Source organism: Rhinolophus ferrumequinum, chromosome 20 (assembly GCF_004115265.2).
Source record: "Rhinolophus ferrumequinum isolate MPI-CBG mRhiFer1 chromosome 20, mRhiFer1_v1.p, whole genome shotgun sequence".
NCBI classification, from domain to species: Eukaryota; Metazoa; Chordata; class Mammalia; order Chiroptera; family Rhinolophidae; genus Rhinolophus; species Rhinolophus ferrumequinum.
The window spans coordinates 21,300,893-21,315,341 of record NC_046303.1 but is presented as its reverse complement, the minus strand read 5'-3'; the positions used below and the strand labels follow the sequence as shown (position 1 = coordinate 21,315,341).

The 14,449-nt window shown below is 38.0% G+C and overlaps 1 pseudogene; it reads right to left on the bottom strand.

Annotated features, from left to right (window-relative positions):
- Positions 1-5,331: 5,331 nt before the first annotated feature.
- On the bottom strand, positions 5,332-13,070 carry LOC117012202 (60S ribosomal protein L10a-like; annotated as a pseudogene).
- Positions 13,071-14,449: the final 1,379 nt, after the last annotated feature.

Below are 14,449 nucleotides of genomic sequence, written 5' to 3'. Positions count from 1 at the left end.
TTTTACCTTTCCACTTAGAGGAAGAACTTTATGGTTTCTCCTTGGCATATCTGAATTGCCAGCATCACTACTCTTGAGCTTCGGGGCCATAATTAAGTAAAATAAGGATTACTTGAACACAAGCTCTGTGATACTTCCACAGTTCATGTGATGACCAAGATGGCTGTTACGTGGCTAATGGGCAGGTTGCTCGTATACCGGTATGCAGTGTGGACACACTGGACAAAAGAATGATTCATGTCCCAGTCAGGAAGGAGCAGGATGGTCCAAGATTTCATCATCCTACGCAAAGCAGCCTTCAATTTAAAACTTATGAATTGTTAATGTCTGGAATTTTCCATTTATTATTTTGGACTGTGGTGGACCATGGGTAACTGGAACCGTGGAAAGTGAAACTGTGGATAAGAGGGGAAACTACTGTACTCATGTAGTTGCCATTTTCAGTGCTCTTCATTGCTTTCATTCACTCATTTCCTTTTGTGCTTTTCATACCTTTATTCTGCCTGAAGAGCTTCCTTTAACATTTCTTATAGCATAGGCCTGCAGGTCTGAAAATATTTTCATTTTACCTCCATTTTACAAGGTTTTTGTAGGATATGGAATTCTAGATTGACAGTTTCTTCCTTTTAATACTTTAAAGATGTTGCTGTACTGTTTTCTCACTTACATTGTTTATTTTTAATGAGAAATCTGCTGTCATCTTTATATTTGTTCCTTTTTATATACAACATGTCCTTAAAGACCTTCCCTTTTTCATTTCTTTCAATAATTTGATTATAATATATCTTGGTATAACTGTCTTCATGTTTCTTGTATTCTGGGTTCACTGAGCTTCATGAACTTTTGAGTTTATAATTTCCATCAAATTAAAAAAAAAATAGTTATTATTTTTTTTCAAATATTTTTTGGTTGCCCTCCTCTTCCTCCTCTCTTTCATGGTCTCCAATTACATGTATATTAGGATCACTGATGCTCTGGGTTTTTTTTTTAATTCTTTTTTTCTGTGTGTTTCATTTTTGATAGTTTCTATGGCTTTGTCTCAAGTTCACTAGCAGTGTGTTTTTCACCTTCTACACTGTAGTTTTCATCTCTTGAAATTCAATTTGGGTGTTTTAAAACATTTTTTTTTGAAGCTTTATGGAGTAGATTGATAATAACTGTTATAATGACCTTGTCTGCAAATTCTAAAATCTTTTTTTTTAGTTCTTGGTCAACTTTGTTTGGTAGATTTTTCTCCTAAGTATGGGTTATATTTTCCTGCTTCTTTGCATGCCTGGTAATTTTTGATGGATGCCAGACATTGTGAATTTTCCCTTGTAGAGTATTGGATATTTTTATATCCCTAGAAACCTTTTTGAGCATTTTAAAAAATGGGATGCAGTTACAGATTTAGAAACAGTTTGATTCTTTCAGGTCTCACTTTTAAGATTAGTTTCTGAGTATTCTACCCCAAACTCCGTGACTTACGAGTTTCCCAGTTTGGCTGGTGGGAACAGGCACCATTCCCGGCCCTGTGTGAGTGCAGAGTACTGCTCCCTCTAATCCTTTCAGGTGGTTCTTTCCCTGGTCATGGGTTGCTTCCTGGCATACATGTGCTCAGCTGTACTTTGCTAAATACTGAGGGGTATTTACAGATCTCTGGCGATCTCTCTTGTTCAGCGCTCTTCCCTCTGGTACTCTGTCCTGAGATTTCTAGCTGCTCTCACCTCCCTGGTTTCTCACATCTCTTCAGTGCAGGCATCGTGCTGGGCTCTGCCTCGGTGTTTTTTTTTTTCCCCCAGGGCCATGGTCTGGAAGCTGGGACAGTCACAGGGCTCATGTCATCAGTTTCCCGTTTCTTAGGGTTTGCCTTGTTTCCCCGTTCTCAAGGATCGTTGCTTGGTATCCAGTGTCTTGAAAACTTGTTTCATATATTTTGTACAGCACTTCCATGTTTCCAAGCAGGAGGGAGATTTCCATGCCTGTTACCTGATCTTGATTGGAAGTGGATCTTCTCCATTTGTTTTCTTTTCCATGTAAAATCTTGTTGGTTAAGATCATTTTTGAAGACTATTTAAGTATTTAATACTCAGTGTAGTGCAGTTTATTGTGATACTCTTTCTACTTTTCAGTGGCATACAAACTTTCTATGATGAACACTTTGTACTGTATTTTCAAAAATTAAGTTTTAATAGTCAGCTACTTCCTGTGTTGCGTGTGATGATTTTGGTCATCATCCTAGTCATTTAAAACCATTTTTAAGGAAAGCCAGTCATACATCTAGAAGTTAAATTTGCTAAACATAATAATTTACATACTTTTAAGGAGATAAGAGATACTACTATAGTGAAGTACTTTGTTCCTATCAGCTTGTTTTTTTTAGAAGGATTTAAGCCAAGTAGCTTTGAAATAATATATTTTTGAGTTTGTAGATCGGAGTGATCTACAAATAAATTACTGTCTTTTAAATTGTATCATATTTTATGGTGTTCCTTTTTATATTTATTTAGGAGATTCTCTTCTTCGTGGGTAGGCCTTTAGAATGTTCACATGTCAAAGAGCTGGTGAACTATTTTATTTTTAATTTCTCTAGAATTTGAATGACAAAATATAGCACTGTGAACTAATATGAGAATAAAGTATCAAAATTCAGGAGCATGTCTTGCTATAGTGCATATATTGTGGTGCTTCAAGAGTTTTCTGGCAGTAAGGACACAATTGACTGTGTTAATTTAAAAGAATCCTTGAGGTAGTATCATTCCATATGCTGTAGGAATATGTCAGTGATTTTTTTTTAATTTTATGATTTGAGTTTTTAATGTAGTCTTTTGAAAGCTAGTTGTTAAGCATGGCAAGAAGACTAGAGTTGCTTTAGAATTCTTAGGAAAATAATTTTGTAAGAACAAATTAAAATTAACTTTAACTTTCTTCGGTACTGTCATAAATACCAGCATGCTGAAGCCAAAATTGCAGCAATGTTACATTGCTATGTTTCCAATATTTAAGCATAAAGGTTAGGCCAGATTTATATTCTCCTGTAAAACTGAACCAAAATATAAATTATTTATAGAATTTTAAGAACAGAATCTTAAAAAACTGAATACCACTCTGTGGTGGAGACTGCCAGTTGTCTCCCCCAATACCCCTTTCTCCATCATCCTCAGACATAGATGCCCTGAAATTTCACTGAGACAGACCCCCACAGAATATAGATGACATTTCTTGGCTTCTCTTGCAGCTAGGCATTATGCTATGTGACAAAGTTCTGACCTCAGGATGTAAGCAGAAGTGATTTGTACAACTTCCTGATGGGCCAATAAAAGAGAGGGGTGCATTCTCTCCTTTGCCTTCTCCCTTGCTGGGGTGTGGACATGGTGGACTACTCTCTTAAACCTTGCTAAGGAGGCCAGTTCTCTAAGGATGGCAGAGCAACAAACTTTTTTAAAAGGCCTGGGACAAGGGTGATGACTTCTTAAAGCAGGGCTGCTATAACAGCTTGGAGTTTCATGTGAGCGAGTAAGAAACTTCTATCTTGTGTAAGCCACTGTTATTTTGGGCCTCTGTTACACACAGGCAAAGCTATATACACGGTTCCCACATTTTCTTGTTTATATATATGTTAGTAGTCGCTTTTTCTAACTGCAAGCTTGAAAGGACCAAGTGTCATAGATAGAGATCTAAACTTCTTTAAAGGACCTCATTTTTTAATTGGATTAGTGTATTACTATCAGCACAAGAGGACAATGCAGTTAATCCCATCTGGCTCTTTTCTGAGAAACTTGAAGAGTTGGTGTTCATGAGCTTATGCTGACTTTTGAAGAACACAAGGTTTGGGAAAAGAGTAAAAGCTGAGTTATTCAGCTCTCTACTTTCCTTCCAGTCACCAAATATTTTTTCAATTTTTCCCATATTTTGTATTTCATAGTCATCAAATCCCAAAGTCTGCTTTTCAATTCCCAGTGTGAAGTAGCGCCCTGTGCCATTTTACACTGTTTACTACTCCCCCTTCTGGAAACTATCATCCTTGAGCCTCTGGATGTCACACCCTTACTGTTTCCTCCTCTGCCTCTGCTCTCTCCTTGGTCCTTTATGGAATCTTCCTTCATCCACCTCTTCTTTGTAGGCATACTCTGACTCTTGGCTCACTGTTTCTTTTACTTTGTGATTGGGAGATCACAAATTGGCAACTTGTAGGCATGTTTTGTTGGTATTGCATAGAATTTAAAGAAATGTTGCATTAATTGGCAATATTTAAAAATAGGATATTTAACATAAAACTTAGATTTTGGCTTTTCTTGACCAAGGAGATGCTCTGACAGCACTACACCTCCATGCCCCGTAGCATTAGGTGGTTGGAGCCGACTCATAGCTGCTTCCTTCAGATCCAGGCGTGTTCTTTCTTCTTTGTTATAGTCCCCACCATTCTCTATTGTTTATATCTTGTTTTATTTATTTACTTGCCTTTATTTATTTTCATTACTTGCCTGATCATTTTGGCATTTAAGTTTATGATATTCATAATTTTGGGGTAATTTAAGTTTTAAGTTAATCTTTTCCAAAAGCAATTTCCCTTTTCTTCCCCTTTCTTTTCAATTCCAATTCCTCCTCCCTATTCCAATTACTACTGTCCTAATTAGCCTATCTTATTGTCTCACCTAGCTTACTTGCAGTAGACTGTTAACTGAGTTTTATGCCTTATTCAGATCCTCTCGTCATCCTCCAAACTGACATTTCTGAAATTAAAATTTTGATACGACTCTATCCAGCCTCGAGACTTTGAGTGGCTCACCTGCCTTCTAGATGACTTCAGACTCCTTAGCGTTTTTGTAAATATAAAACGGTACAATCACTTTGGAAAACAGTTTGGCTGTTCCTCAAAATGTTAAATGTAGAGTTACCATATTACCCCACAGTTCCACTCTTATGTATATGCCCAAGGGAATTGAAACATATTTCTAGACAAAAATGTGTACGTGAATGTTGATAGCCATTTATAATAGCCAGAGACTGGAAACAACCCAAATGGCCACCAACTGATGAAAAAAACAATAGGTGGTATATTTACTCAATGGAATATTACTGGGCCATAAAAAAGGAATGACGTTTTGAGTCATGCTACAACATAGAAAAACCTTGAAAACTTTATACTAAGTGAAAGAAGCCAGACTCGTAAGGCCTTTTGTAAGGTCGCGTATTGTTTGATTCCTTTTATATAAGATGTCAGAGACAAAAATAGAGTCGTGGTTGCCACGGGCTGGGGAAGAGGAAAGGAGGTGTGACTGCTAATGGATATGAGTTTTGTTCTTTTTCTTTTTCTTTTTTTGGTAGCAGTATGGTTTATTAAGCTGTGCCTTAGTACAGGCACTGGGGTTTTCTCCTGGTGGTCTTGCTGTATGAAGCCCGAACATTCCGCCAGTTCTTTTTGAGGAATGACATCAGGAAATTGAAAGCTAAGTGGATTTTGTACGCAAGCCAATGGCCACCGCCAGACACAGCACCTTCTTCATCTGGAACTTGATGGTGGATTTCACTACCTTGACTTTGGCCACTATGTTCTCATGGTGCGTCAGCAAGGAAGGGAACTTACCAGCCTTATTCAGGCCTGGGCCCAGGATTTGTGGGACCGGCTTGATCAGAGATTCTGAAGCCAAAAAGACATCATACTTCTTGGCCAGCTTTTTGACTTGTTTCTTACTCCTGTTGAGTTTCTTCAGTGCCTCAATGTGCAGGTGGGGTATGCACAGCCTGTGCCTCCTCACAGTGCTGCTGGTCCCCGGAACACATACGGAGAACTAGGGGCGGGGTGTGGATTTAAGCCTGATGATGCCCGAGAAGTGTTTGTCCTTCTGAGGGTCATAGTTTCTCAAGCTGGTCTGCAGCTCCACCACCTCCAAAACCTTCCCACGCATGCATTGGTTTCCATGCAGGACTTGCCGCACCAACCTCTTAGATGATGTTGCAGGAGATTTTGCTGCTCATTTTGCCTCGCGTCATAAATACCGAAAAAGATGATATGGGTTTCTTTTTTGGGGTGATAATAATATTCTACAGTTGGACATGTCTCGTGCTGCTGTACTAATCTAACTGCTCTAAGAGTTCCATGTCATCGCTCAGTGTTATCATTTATACATTTTTGCTAGAAGAATCCCTTCCCCATGCCCATCTAGAGAATTCCTGATTTTCCTTCAGGTTTTAGTTCAGATCTTACTTCTGAAATTCCTTCTTCTACACCAGTGCTGTCTTACTTAAGACAGGGATTAGGTAGATTCTCTAGAGCTAAGCAAGAATACCCTACAAACAGAAAAGAGACTGTGGGGAAAGAGCCAGGACTGCAGTTTCCAGGCTCTTGCCCTCATGTGGAAAGGTGCTCACTCGTGTAGTAAATGGCCATCAACTGTGATTGAATGGCCATCAGCTGTGTCTAGTTGGCCGTCAGCTGTAACCAGTGAGCCATTGGTTATAATATAACTGCCGTGGCTACGCTAGCAGAAAATGGGGGGCTAGCAAGAAGATGGTGGCTTAGCTACCAAGAGCAGATTGCAGCTAGCAAGTGACGTTGGTTGGCAGAGGAGTGGATGGCGGGTTGCAGATTGTGTGGCTCCTGCTTCCTGAGTCTCCAACCCAGCCGCCAGTGAGAATATAGTGGTGTGACTCCCCTACCTATGGCTCCGTGGGAGTTCCTTTTGGGCCTCACCATATCCTGTGTTCTTATGTGGGGAACAGGACCAGAGACCCTGCGTGACACTCTGCATGACAGAGACCCACTTTGATGAGCTTGTCCAAATTTTGCAATCACAAAATCTAAAAAGAAGGTCTTTTTATTTTAGGGTAAATGTAAGGTGTTCATATTTAATAGTTTTTAATTTTAAATAAAATATGGTGGGCTCAGTGTGGGGAACCATGTTTTAAAGCAAACATCACGTCAGAATCTTCATCCAGTTTTGTTGCCTCAACCTACCTGCCCCCGCCCCCCCATCCTGTGTAAGTTAGGAGCGTATTTTCTGTGACCCTCAAATACCCTGGGCACTCCTTTTTAAACAGATAGTTACCGTGCATGGTAACTATCTGTTTATTTTTATGTCTCCTCGTCTAGCTTGGAGACCTCTTGTGTCTTTCATTTCTCTATATGTACAAGTAAATCCTAGTGATTCTCCATAGAAATTTGGCAAATTTTGAATAAATGAAAAGACATCCTCAGGGACATCAAATGTAGCTATATGGGAGAGATAGCTTGCATTTGCTTTACTGAAGATCAGAGATCTGAGGACTGTTGAATAAATGCTATGTAATTAGAGGACTTCATTAAAATACAATATGATCTCTCCTTTTCTCTTTCCTCCCCTTGCTCTCTCTCTCCCCCACCCTCTCTGTCACACACACCCTTTAAAAAACTATTTCAAAATGAGTTAAAAAAGTGAGAATTTTCACTTTTCTCAACCTATGTACCTGAAGAAGGTATTAGATTTAAGGCCTAATATGGGTATTAAAATGGCACTTTCCCCAACAGATTTCTAAAGTGTTTTCTGTACTTTTCAAAATAGTCTTTCCTCGTTGTGTCAGAAAATGCCTGAGTTAAAATTCATGTACTAACATTAACTCCCAATTTAGATCTTTTTACTATGCAGTGGCAAATAGTGGCTAGTTAATGTTTTTTTCTTTGAAAAATGTGATTAAACTTATTTATGTCATCCTTCACTTTTTAACCTTTGGATTTTAAGACTAGAAATTTCTTTTCTATTCTGTAGTATATGGTTTGGGTTTCCAGAGTCCAACCCTGAGATAAAGGTTTGATAGCAGGTAGTTTATTTAGGAGGCAGAGAACACATAAGTAGGCGTGGGGAAGACAGTCAGTAAAGGGCGTGTATTAAACCAGCTACCATTTGGGGCAACTGGAGTTTAATTGTACGTAGCACCCCTGAGAATTGTCTACCTGATAAGCAAGGGAGCGGGGGTTTACATCATAGAACCATTACTCGTTAGTTGAAGACTGTTTCCAGGCTGCTGTGCAGGTCCAGGGAAAACCCTCGGGCAACAAAATGGAAGTCTTGGCAGTTGGGAATCTGTGGGCACACATTCGAGCTGTGATGGTTAGGCGATGCGGGCAGGCGTCAACAGTGTCTGCTGTATATGGAGCTGACACACCTCAGTGGAAGGAGTGCTGCCATGTGAAAAGTATCAGAGTTTAACGTAGCCTTGCTCAGTCATTTACTCAATCGTCAGATAGGTACCTACTATGTGCTAGATAATGTGCGAGGCAATGGGATCTACCGATTCCCTTTGTCGTGGCATTTAGCTTTTTAAAGCTCAGCTTCTTCGTTTATAAAAACTTATGTTCTTCTTTTCAGAGTTGAGATAAAATGACATGATAGTCCCCAAAATACTTAGAAATGTTTAACGTAATATTTCAAATTTATTATTATGGTATTTACCCAAATTTACCCTAAGAAAGCAGTAGAAATGCAGTTAGGCTACAAACTTGTCTCTTATTAGGGATTTATTAGCCAGTCAAAAGCTTTTTTTTTTTTTAAATTTAGATTGTGTGAATCTGGCCTTTCTGTGCAGTTTGTATAAGATAGTAAATTTATAAGTTCTATGAAAGGAAAAAGGTACCATGGGGATGGTTATTTTTAGCCAGTCGGCTGTGAAGGGATCCCGGGGAAAGTGGATAAAATGAACCTTCAAGTAGTAAATAGGAATTAGCTATGTGGAAATAGAGAATTTATGAAGGAACAGTGCATTCCATGAGAGCTTTTGTTAAATCCAACAGGCAGAGCAAGTAAGAACCTACTCAATGTCCAGATTAAGCTTTCGAGTCCATGGGTTGGCCTGGATAGGGTGACATTGTGTCTCTATTGCGAACAGTGGTATCTGACTAGTTACTTAAGTTTTCTTAGCCTTTCATCCCTTAACTGTAAATCGGGCACGAGCACTACCTGTACTATAAGATTATTGTAAGGATAAATGGGATACTCTATGTAAGGCTGGGAGAATTGAGAAAATTCTCAGCAGCCTCATCCATCGCTTTGGGTATCAGTGCAGTTTCAGGTTACAAATCATATTGCCCTAAGATGCATCCAGCCCTACACAATGCAAGGTTTCCCCAAGTATATGGAACATCAATCCCACAACATCTGCAAGAAAAACAGATTATGAAGTTAAAAGAATTTGAGAAACCCTGTGTACCATAGGTAGATTTGATGGAGAGTCACTTTCAGATATTAACAGTGCTGAGATGTCTGGGAAATGTTTCTGACTTTATTAAATACTGTGCATTAAATTTCTTTAATCACCAGTTTCTCCCTTTTACCCCCCAATGTAATACCTATTCACATAGGCCACTCTTTGGGACATACTCATTTGAAGAGCTTCATGAGTTGGATCAAGCAAGTTGACAGTGCTTATACATCTGCATTAATATTGTCTATCAAAGGAATCATCTCAAGAACTTGCAAATGTCATTATGAATTGTGGGCTTTGCTCAGAATATTTTTTGAGATTCTTTCTTTAGGTATGCCTCTGAGGCAGTTTATTAGTCAGTACCCCCACCTCAGTCATTACATATCTCATTCCTCATTTTCTACACAGAATCTTATCACTCACCCAATTGTTTCTAGGCCTCAGATCTGTTCAGAATGACAGCTATATCCAAGTTCATTGGCTTTGGCACTGCATATCCATGTTGGCTCTAGCAAGGACAGATACAGCAGAGTGGTAGGTATACAAGCTGTATTTCCGTGCAGTGGTGTCCTGGAGCTGGCTTACACTGAGTTGTGAGAGCCAGATTGTTCAATTTTCAGGAATTGTGCAAGCTGGCTATTAAATATAGCCATTATTTAAAATTAAACTATTTTATACCACAAAGGAAGTCATCAACAAAGCAAAAAGGCAGCCTACTAGATAGGAGAAGAGATTTGCAAAGGATATACCCAAAATATATAAAGAACTCATACAGTTCAACATAAAAAAAAAAAATCTGATTTTTTTAAAAAAGAAAAATGGGCAGAAGACCTGAATAGACAGTTCTCTAAAGAGGACATAGAGATGGCCAACAGACACATGAAAAGATGCTCAATGTCACTAATCATTAGGGAAATGAAAATCAAAACCACAGTGAGCTTTTTACCTCACACTCATCACAATGGCTATCATCCATAAATCAACAAACAGGGTTGGCAAGGATGTGGAGAAAAGGGAACCCTTGTGCACTGTTGGTGGGATTGCCAATTGGTGCAGCCACTATGGAAAACAGTGTGGAGGTTCCTAGGAAAATTAAAAATAAAATTATCATATGATCCAGTAATTCCACTTCTGGGTATTTATCCAAAGAAATCCAAAACACTAATTCAAAAAGATATCTGCACCCCTGTATTCATGGCAGCATTATTTACAATAGTCAAGATATGGAAGCAACCTAAGTGTCCATCGATAGATGAATGGATAAAGAAGAAGTGTTACATATATACAGTGGAATATTATTCAGCCATACAAAGGAATAAAATCTTGCTATTTGCAACAACATGGATTGATCTAGAAGGTGTTATGCTAAGTGAAATAAATCAGACAAAGACAAATGCCATTTAATTTCTCTTATGTGTGTAATCTAGAAAATAAAATCAACAAACAAAACATAAACTCAGATACATAGAACAAACTGATGGTTGCCAGATGGGAGAGGGGTTGGGGAATGGGTGAAAAAGGTGAAAGGGATTACGAAGTATAAATTGCCAGTTGTTAAAACAGTCATGGGGATGCAGAGTACAGCATAGGGAATATAGTCAATAATATTGTAACAACTATGTATGGTGCCAGATGGGTACTAGACCTACAATCGTGATTGCTTCATGAGGTACATAAATGTCTAATCATTATGTTGTACAACTGAAACTAATATAATACTGAATGTTAACTATATTTGAAAAATAATTTTTTAAAAAATATTAAATTATGTACACTAACAAATAAATTACATTAAAATTGCATAAAAATTCATCCTCCATAATTATTTTACTACTTTTCCCAGTATCTATGCTCTTAAAAGTATTGATGGCTATTTTGTCTAAAGGTAGATGTACTCTATAATTTTGTGCTGCTGTACATCTCTTTTGAAGTCTTTGTTGACTTCACTTTCGTATCTTGAAATTAGCCACAGAGTATTCACACCATAGAAACTGGCACATGCTATAAATCAGAGATTTTATTTGTTGATTATTGACTTAAGAAAGTGAGATATATTGTTAATAATGCAGATTAAACTAAAAAATATGTTGGATGTGTAGCAATTACATTGTGAATGGCACAGAAATTAAGGAAATATTCTTCCAAATAATTATCCAACTATGTACACTATTATCCAATTCAACAAAGCAGTTGCTTCTATTATGAGCAAGAGAAATTCTGACATATATAGTCATTAGTTCACTTTCATCTCACTTATTAAAACAAAAGAAAACAGCCAACATTCATGTCAGAACATACCATATTTGGTGAATAACATTGAAAGAATTTTGCAAGAAACAGTTGACTATATAGAATTTACAGTAAAGAATATTGTGAATTTTATTATCATGTGTAAATTGTATGCTATATCTGTTATATCAGCAAAGTTTATAGTAAACATATGTTGATACATACATATACACATATTTATTTTTATGAGAGCCGATTGTTAAACGTTTACCTGCACACGATGGCTGTATCTTGTACATGAAAGCAAGTGGGATTTACTCCTTTGTAAACCATGGCAGGGGAGGGATATTCCCTGGGTACTAGGCATATAGGTAACCTTAAGACATCTGCAGGTTTGGGGGTGTGTGTGTGTGTGTGTGTTGACTTGGATGAATTTGTAATCCTAAGGAGAGGAGCCCATAGAGAGGGAGAAATTGATGGTACAGAAAAAGAGAGAAATAAATGTTGGGAGAAGATGACAGAGGAATGGGAGAAAAGAAGAACACAGACTGTTGTGGGAAAATGAGCCTTGGACTCAGGGAGCACCCCATTCCTGTATGGATGAGGAATGATAACATAGCATGTGATAAATTCAAGTACTTGTACATTAGCGTCATCAACATCAGTGAATTGCCGTTTAAGAAGTGGGCAAGATGACCTCAAGAAAATAAATCCTGAAAGATAGCTGTTAATTTATGAATAAATTATAGAGGAAGCGGAGATTGACCAGGGCAAGTTTTCATGATGATTGAATCTCTGAAATACTGTGTTGTAGTCTTAGTCTCTTTTGCTACGTGGAGATTTTTAAATAAAAAAAGAGATGATTTAAAGACACCTCATGCATTTAAATGCCAAGTATTATTTCTTTTACTTAGCCCTGCAATGTACTGCTACATTTCCATGGGCACAGGTTGAGTTTCCACTCGATGATCAGAAACGGGGTATAATTTGAGTTTGACTAAAACGCGTTCATTGCATGCATGGGTAGTTTGAACACAAGGTAAAATGTTATCCAGACTGCTGAAGAAAACAAGTCTTATTTTGGAACACGACTTTCTTCAGCATTATAATTTATGACTTTTCACTTGGATTCTTGCTTTTAGCACACTCATATTTATATATATGCTTCAATCAAAGAAATGCATAACATTTTGCTTACACTGTCTCAGCTCTATTAGTTTTCCACTATTGAAATTTACAATCCTTATTTTTCCCTCAATTGAAATACTGTAAAATAAAGAACTGTTTTATATTTTCACAGTACTTTAACATTTCAAGTCTTTTCAGGTCTATTTTCTCAAGATGCAGTAAATAATTATCCCACATATTCAGAGGTACTGGCACTGATGACGCTAAATGTGGGTATTGGTGTTGAATATTACATGTGACTAGCCCTGAGTTGCCATTATTTTTTGAGCCTAACATTGTAGTTACCTCCTTTGCATTTTAATAGCACCTCATCCATCTGGTTGAGGATCTCAAAGTCTTGCCTTGTCTTTTGGAAGAACAACCTGTACTGGTGTTGGTAGAGTTACAACACTTTTGTGGCCCTGCTCAGGCAGCTGGTCCTTGTGTTTGTTGATTGATTCGTGGTTGCAAGATGCTGCTGCTGCTGCTGCTGCTGCTGGTCTAAACATCATGTTCATGTTCAAGGTAGAAAAAAGGGTAGGGGACAGTGCGAGGCACGTGTGTCCTGTTTCACCATGAAAGCAAAAGCTTTAGAGACACTTCCTTAGCAGAGTTCTGCTTAGACCTCATTGGCCATCCCTCTGTACAGGAGTGTTTGGAAAGTGATTATTTAGCTGCCCAACATCTATTGCGGGAGATAGCAAAGGGGAAGTTGGTAGAGAATGGCTTTGGTTAGCCAATTAGCAGTGTTTACCAAAGGGGAGGATCTCAAGTCCTGTCTAGCTCTAACCTTTGCATTTCTATAACATCAATTTAAGGCTGTCTTACCTAGAAAGCCGCCCTTTTAGTTTCCTTACCTGCAGGCTTGGGAGAAACTTTGTTGATCCCCATCTAGACTTTTGATTGGTAAGTAAGGCCCGGAGACAATTCCTTCTGGAGGAGAGGATTCTTTTTTTCAGTATCAGCCTAGATAGAGCAGTCCCGGAATTAAGGCACAACCCTGAAATTGAAAGGGAACCACTGTTAACAGACCTTGGTACCAAGTGAGGCGTCTGGGAAGGCTCCTGTAAAAAACACCAGTAAGGAAGAAAATATTCTGAGAATCTGACCGACAATACTTTTTCTATCTGAATGATTTGAAGAACTAATAGCTGCATACATTACTGGTTGTTTTCTGGTTGGTGTGGGACTGTACATCAAGACTTGTTGTTTGAAATGTATTAGTTTCTTTCTTTGAGGCTAAAAACTATTAGAAAAGAGTGACATTTAAGTAAACTGTTCATGGACTACTTGGGAGCATTGAGAATAGATCCGAAGTGAATGTATTTCTAAAATTCATGTCTAGAGCATGTCTAAATCTTGCACTTTTCACACCTGCAAAAATAAAATCTTCCTGACCCTCTGGGCATGGAATGATTCTTTGTTTTGGGTTTAGGAGAATAACTTTTAAATGACAAAAGAATTTGCAGTGCATATAAATGAAAAGCCAAATTACTAATTTATATGCAAAATTAAATTCCATCCTGAAGATGCAACGAGATATATATTTTTTTTCACAGAGATCTTACTGTATCCCAGTATTGTGCTAAGCGATTCATATATGTTATTTTATATCCTTGAAGTAGTTAATATTATTTTTCCCCTTTTGAAGAACCTGATGCTCACAGAGGTGAAGTTACTTGCCCAAGGTTTCAATGCCAGTAATTCATAGCAGCTGGGATTTGAAACCAGGCAGTTTGCCATACCTGCCAGGTGTGGACCTGTGCTCTTAATAATAATAACAATTAGGCAATATGCCAAAGATTTTATGTTCATGCCATCTATTATTAATTAAAATCCTAGACTTCGGTACTATTATGATCACCCCTAGTTTAGAGCTGAGAACACTGAATATTAG